Raw genomic sequence first — 7,162 nt, forward strand, 5'->3', positions numbered from 1 at the left:
GACAAGCTGTGGTAGCATGGTCATGAGATTCACAAATGCTACACACTTCCTTCGGAGGGCTTCTTGAGTTTAATGCAAGAAGAGCATCTAGCTTTTGTTCCAGTTTTGAAATCTGCACACTAGAAGCATCATTAGAACCACTAATAACACGTTTACCTCTTGTATCCGTATGTTGGGTCTCCATTGCTATCTCCTCAAAGAGTTCGTACGTTTCTTCTGGAGTTTTGGTTTTAAAAGAACCACCTGCAAAATTGGTGACTATATTATGACTAGAAGGGGTTAGTCCTTTATAAAACATACGCATTTGAAGCTTCAATGGAATCCCATGATGAGGACATTGGTTGAGCAACCCATTGAATTTCTCCCATGCTTCACAAAACGATTCATCATCTTGCTGTGCAAATAACAAGATCTTGTCCCTAAGCATGTCGGTCTTTTGCGTGGAGAAGTATTTTTCCAGGAACTTCTTTTGAATGGCAGACCATGTAGTGAGTGAACCAGGCTTCAAAGAATTCAACCAATACTTCGCCTTATCCTTTAAAGTGTATGGAAACACTCTCATTCGAAGTTGATCTTCTGTCACACCTGTCAAGGGAAAAGAACTCACAACATTAAAAATATCCTTTATATGAGTCAATGGATCTTCATTAGGTAAACCATAAAAGGAAGGCAGCATATTAAGATGAGAAGATTTAAGCTCATAATTTCGAGCTACAGTGGGCAGCAAAATGCTTGAAGGAGATGCTGGAATTGTTGGGATATCAAGTTCTCCCATGAACTCAATGGCAGCCATCATTTCTTCTTCTTCTTGGTCTGAACTTGCTTCCGAATTTGAAAGTGAAGAACCGGGAAGTTCAGTGTGGAGAGCAAGACTTGTAAATGTAGCAAGAGCTTGCTCTTTTGCAGTTGACAACTCCCTTTCTAGACGATTCTGAATTTCAGAGGTCACTCGTCTGGGTTGCAATGATGGTCCTGCGTTCAAAGATCTAGAACGTTGGAACGAAGACCTCACTTGTTCAAGTAATGGATTTTTAGACATAAACTACCTGAAACAGAAAATTAGATTAATTAGAAACACTAAAAAGAATAGGGTATCCTTGGGCACATAACCAGGGAAGAACTTTCGTTCAGTCCTCGGCAACGGCGCCAAAATTTGTTGTTAATATTATGTTAACTCGCAATTGTACGGGGCAATTAGTAGTATAGCAAGACAAGTACGAGGTCGTACCCATGAAGACTGAGAAGTTAAAACTAGTTATGTACTTAGATTACCAAATTCAAGAAAGTAGGAGGTTATGTCTAAAACAGAATTTAAAACAAGAGTGGTTGTGATTGTTGAACAAAAGAAGCAAAATGAAATTGCAAACAAAAACAAGTAAACAAATGTAACAAAGAGTGGTTTTAAGAGTTGGAAAACAGATTTTGAGACTAGGGCATTCGAATCACCATAACAATTCAATTCTGGGTTATAAAGATTCAAGTAACAAGTCTAATTCAGATTCAAAGATTGATTCTAGCTAAAGTATAATTAGGCCATGGTGTTTTGGTCCTAACCTTGTGTTCCTAATTCCCTAATTTGATCATTTGTTGTCTAACCTAAAATTAAGCATTAGGAACCCATTAAGCATAGAAGAACATTTTAAACAACCAAGTATGTATCTAATCCCTGTTGTCGAATGTCCATACATACTCTTCCTATTCATAGTTCAATTCGAATTAAAGCATGGTGTATACTCTTAATTCAAACCAAGATAGTTAACAAACAAGTTCTAATGGTGATCAATCATTCAAACAAGCATGTTAACTTATAAGCATAATGAATAAGAACATGAATCATGAATCAAACTTGAAACTCCAAACTTATAAACCCAGAATATTCATGTTAGGTTACATCGAAGCCCTAGTTATGGATTTAGCTACTCATAATGGAAAAGAGACTTGAACAGAAATGAGAAAACATAATGAATACAATAAGAGTAGAAAAACCCTTTTTCTGAAGTTCTTGTGGTGTCCAAGGCTTCTCCAAGTGCTTCTCCACTTCTAATGCTTCTCCAAGAGCTTCCCCACTTCTAGAAAGATGTATGAAGGATATGGAGGTGATTTGGGATGAGTTTGAGTGAGTGGTGATGGCTAAGGAAGATGAAATTCGTAGGGAAATGGAAGAGAGGTTTGCTGGAGTTGTTTTGGTGATTGTTGGAGTGTTTGGGATTTTGAGAGTGTTTGAGGATGGTTGGAGTGAATTGTGGGGGTTGTGAATCTCAGGATTTGTTGTGTCTTGAATGTGGAATGGATGTGGTATTTATAGGGAGAGGGGAGTGACAAATCTGAATTCAATATGGCTAATGCATACAACACTTGCATTATAAAAGATGAATTGGTTGATGCACTTCACTAATGCATACAACACTTGCATTATAAAATCTGAATTGGTTGATGCACTTCACCAATAGATCCCACCAGCAGCCCTAGCTCATCTTCATGTCACCATGACCAAGCTTCCAACCAGAAATGATAGCTCATACCTAGCTCACCATGACCAAGCATCCAACCAGCACATGCTGAGGTCAGCATAACCAGCAACTTCAAGGGCTTACAACTTGGGCTTCTCTTAATCAAATTAGGACTTTAAGCACTCGAAATTGAAGTTAAGAATGTCTTCTTTCCAGCCATATATCATTTGGGCCAATCCAAGGTCGGAGGAGGAAGTTAAGGCCAAAACAAATTGCTAACTCATTTTGCGCGCTGATAAAATCCATCCTGAGCATGGCTCTGTGTTTGCTAGGTAACAGACTCCATATTTATCCAATGGGGCTGAATTTTGGATATGTTATAGTACACACCCATTGGAACAACTTTCATGAAGAATGCTGCCTCATCCGAGCTGTGTAGGTTGCTGAAACAAAGCTTGCAATATGACCTACGGAACTGGACTGGCAGGGGGCTGTAGCCAAAATGAGTTTGTCTTTTAAGCTCTTCTTCCATTCATCCAAATTAGGCCTTAACATGCTTGAATTGCATGAATTATGCTCTCTTGCTCTATTGGCCTACAAAACACACAAAGGGAGGGAAATAACTTAGAATTATAGGAACTAAGCAAAAGAAGTAAGTAAATTGGGCATGTATATGTATGAAATTATGAGCTTAACAGTGATTCAGAGTCGGTTCGAAAATTTGCTCCACTAACACCATTAGTTCGATGGACAATGTCGACCTCTCAGCTCGACTTAGTTTGGTACCCTCGATAAAACACATTATTTTTATTTGTAGTCAATTAAGAGCATCTACAATCATGCTTCCTTTTTTTATTTTGGTTAAAATTTAGGATGAAATATTTTTGCTCACTACTTTAACCCAATGTGTACCCTCATCACCCTTCTCAACACTTGACACGTGTCCATAAGTATAACCATAGTTAACTATTTGTTTTGTATTTGTGGAACCATGGTTATGCACATGGACATGTGTCAAATGTTGAGAAGAGGTGAAGGTACACTTTGAGTTAAAGTGGTGAGAAAAAATTCTCTCATTTTAGGAGCTCTTTAACAAATTCGAACTCTAATCATACTCCCTAGTTTAGGGAGTCATAAATACTATAATTATTTTTTAATTCAATATAAATGGTCCATTTCTATAAAATAAATAGGGTTAATTACATTTTTTGTCACTTGGGTTTGGCTCAAAATCAAATTTAGTCACCGTGATTCCAATTTCCCCAATTTCGTCACCATATTTGCAGTAGTTAACAATTTCAGTCCAATGCCTCAATTCCGTCAGTTTGTTTAATTTAAAATTATTTAATATTAAGTTAAGTAACAAAGAGATCTCCAAACGTGTTGGATTTTTAGGTGAGTCTCTCTCACATGTGTTTTGAGATCTTCTACTTGTTGGAGGCCTAAGGGATTAGGTGGTGGTGGGCGCATGGAGAAGGGTGTTGAGGCCCAAAAAATCCAGGGTTGGGCCCAAATAAATTCCCAACCCAGTGCAATACCTTACTGAGAAGAAACCCGATATGGGCATGCGAAAGTTCGTCATACACGCTCGCACGAGACATGATCCACGTACCAAGCCAAATAAATATGTAATTTGTCACGCTGAGAGTTGAAACGAGCCTATAAAATGCACTGGCTCTATGAACCCATGCTAATTATTCCATCAAGCATCATAGCCTTCGAGCATGAGCACGCCAATCGACATGCCATGCCAAGCAGAAAACTATTATTTTGCACCTAGCCACGTTATAAGCTTAAGTGGGCCAAAGCCAAGCAAATGCTCAGGGCTTGTTGAGTGGGTTGTAGTATGGATGGTTACGAGCATTCACGAGGCCCATTGATGGGTCAAGAAGTGGAAGTTTTGGGCTGCTTAGGAGCCCCAAAACTCGAGCCCAAATATGTGGGTAAGCATGAAAGAGAGAAAAAGGTAGCCCATTACCTTAGAAAATTGGCACATTACCTTAGCAAAAATAGTCCATCACTTTAGGAAGTTGGACCATTCCCTTAGTAGACTAACCCATCATCTTAGAAAGGCCCAAATGACTAACAAAATATCTGAAAGTCTCTAGCACATGGCTGGAGACTAAACCACGAAAAAAGCCAAGGGTTACTCATGTATGCAAGCTGCTGGGAGTCTCCAGTACATGGCCAAGAACACAAACCCAAGGTAGACCATTGGAAGAACTAAAGGATATTAGCATGCGCAGCACCCTTCAAACCAACGTTGTTATCCATCTCTTTCTCCTACTAGCTCTTGCCATGAATAAGGGAGGAAAGAAGGAGAAATGGTAACCAAAGATAGGAGATTGCCACTAGAACAGCTGCATGAAGGCTCTAAAGCCTAAAAAAATCTTGTCTTTGAGTGCTTTGACTAAGGAAGATTTCACAAAATAGGGATGAATCAAAGGAAAAGAAGAGAAAGGGAGGGAGAGACTTGGCACATTGGGGAGGAACCATCTAGAGTTTCTTGGGAAGAAGGAGCTTACAGCGCCTATAAAAAGAGGCATTTCCTACCCATCACCACAACCCACATCCAGAGAAAGCAATCATTACCTCTCATCCATGGAACTCTTCAATTTCGAGCCCTATTCCTCCATCTCTTCCCATTTTCTCTTCTGGCAAGCTATTCCAGAGCTTGGCAAAGCTTTCGTCTAGCTACCGGAAGTTGCTCAAACCACCCACTTTTCCTTCCTTTCGAAAATTCTTTCTCCCCTCACTTTAAACCCCTATTTCTCATAGAAAATCTAGTCTATCTCTCTCTCATGCTAAACTCATGAATGCTTAGCTTCCATGCCACATGCTTCTCAAGCCAAGCCAAGAATTTATCTGTAAGCAACTGTTGGTTTTGCTGGTGAAGAAGACCAAGGTGTTTCCTAAGGCTCAGCTGCCCTTTCGAAGCACTCTTGAGGTCTAATTCTTGAACTCATACACAAGGGGCAATTTCACACATTTGGCTCTTTACAGCAAATCAGGCCCATCAGTAGCTGTCGGAACGAAAAAGCCACCACAAAGGGATGGCAGGGTTGGGTACTGTTGGGTAGGTAAGGAAGGGGGACTGATGTCGAAACAAGGGGAACATGGTAGATTTTTATTTTTATTTTTGAAATATTAAATTTATATTGAGGTTAATTATTAACTTAATATTAAATATTTTTTAATTAAACAAACTCACGGAATTGAGGCATTTGACTAAATTTGTTAACTACTGCAAATAGGGTGACAAAATTGGGAAAATTAGAATCACGGTGACCAAATTTGATTTTGAGCCAAACCCAGTGACCAAAAATGTAATTAATCCAAATAAATAAATGGCTTAAGTGCTGCAGTGCCCCTTGAAACATTGGTCAAATCTCACATTGCCCCCTTAAAGTTAAAGTGATCCACTTTACCCCCTTGACCGATGTTTTGTATCTTACTTTGCCCTTCACCGTTGAGTCTGTTAAAAATTCATTTAAAAATGCTGATGTGGCACCAATAGGACCCACGTTTTTGCTAAACTAGATGCCATGTGTGAAGAAAAAAAATTAAAAATTAAAAATTGTCTCTTAAAAAACTTAGTTTAACTTTAAAAATAAAAATAAAACTTTAAATCCAAATAACCCAAAACCCAAAATCCCCTCCTCTCTCACAGACCCAAAACCCAGCCCCCTCCCTAAGCCAAAACCACAGCCCTTATATCCTAACCCAGATCATCATCACCCTTCTCCAACCCTTGGTTGTCTCCATAGTAACCAAAGCCCTTGACCAGGAAATGTTCAAACATGGTATTGGAACTAATGTTCTTCATCATACGGTATCCTGGAATTGGATTCTAATTCATCATCGGATATGGAGGAGGGCGACGAAATGGAAAAGGTTTCTTCATCATCGTCATCGATGTTGGAGAACTCATCGTCTTAGGGCTTCTGGCAAATCGAAATCGAAAAGGCATGTGAAAGAAAAGATGGGTCCAGCAGCGAGGTTATGCAAGATTGAAAATCCCTTATTCTGTTCACTACTGGAACTTTTGGCTTTCACTGAGATGGCATTTTGGCCTTCACCAAAAGTGTGCTTGTATAGACACTCTTTTGTGAAGATTGTGAGACCATAGAATCAAAGAGGGATTTGAGGGTTTGTGAAGAACTTGGGTCCTGGAACTTTTGGTTTGCACAACCCTTGTAAACCAAGTTTGTGAAATCAGCAGAAGTGATGGCAAAGGGAAAGGAAGCAAAGTCTGTGTCGAAAAGCAAAGTAGAGCACATGAAAGGAGATAGCTTGGTGGGCAAATCCATTTGAGGTGCTGGTGTTTCTGCTTTTGGGTTTTTTTTTTTTTTTTTTTTTCCTGATTCCGATGGATGCGAGAGGAGTGTCGTCGATGCAGGGTTTGTGGAGGGAAGACAAAAAATTAGAGATTGAATTTTTCCCCTGATTGAATTGTTCTTCATTTTGTCATTGAGAGTGTGAGTGACAGAGAGAGCGAGTGAGGTTTTTGGGTTTGGAAGCAGAGATCAGTTTCATTAGAGAATTCAATTGGTCTTTTGAAATCAAATTCATGCTGATAACATGATATAGAACTAAGAAAAAAAATTAGAGATCGAATTTTTCTCCTGATTGATTTGTTCTTCATTCTGTCATTGAGCTTTGTTCTATAGGCAAAGTTTAGGTGAACATGTGGATTCCATTAGTTTTACAAC

At 39.2% G+C, this 7,162-nt stretch overlaps 1 non-coding gene across 1 annotated transcript; it reads left to right on the top strand.

The window, feature by feature from the left end:
• Positions 1–320: 320 nt before the first annotated feature.
• Positions 321–427, top strand: LOC148293607 (small nucleolar RNA R71). The gene has a single exon (XR_015836833.1). It is a non-coding gene; the product is annotated as a small nucleolar RNA R71 (small nucleolar RNA).
• The last annotated feature ends 6,735 nt before the right edge of the window (positions 428–7,162 follow it).

This window comes from Prunus avium, chromosome 6 (genome assembly GCF_965620075.1).
Source record: "Prunus avium chromosome 6, drPruAviu1.hap1.1, whole genome shotgun sequence".
NCBI lineage: Eukaryota > Viridiplantae > Streptophyta > Magnoliopsida > Rosales > Rosaceae > Prunus > Prunus avium.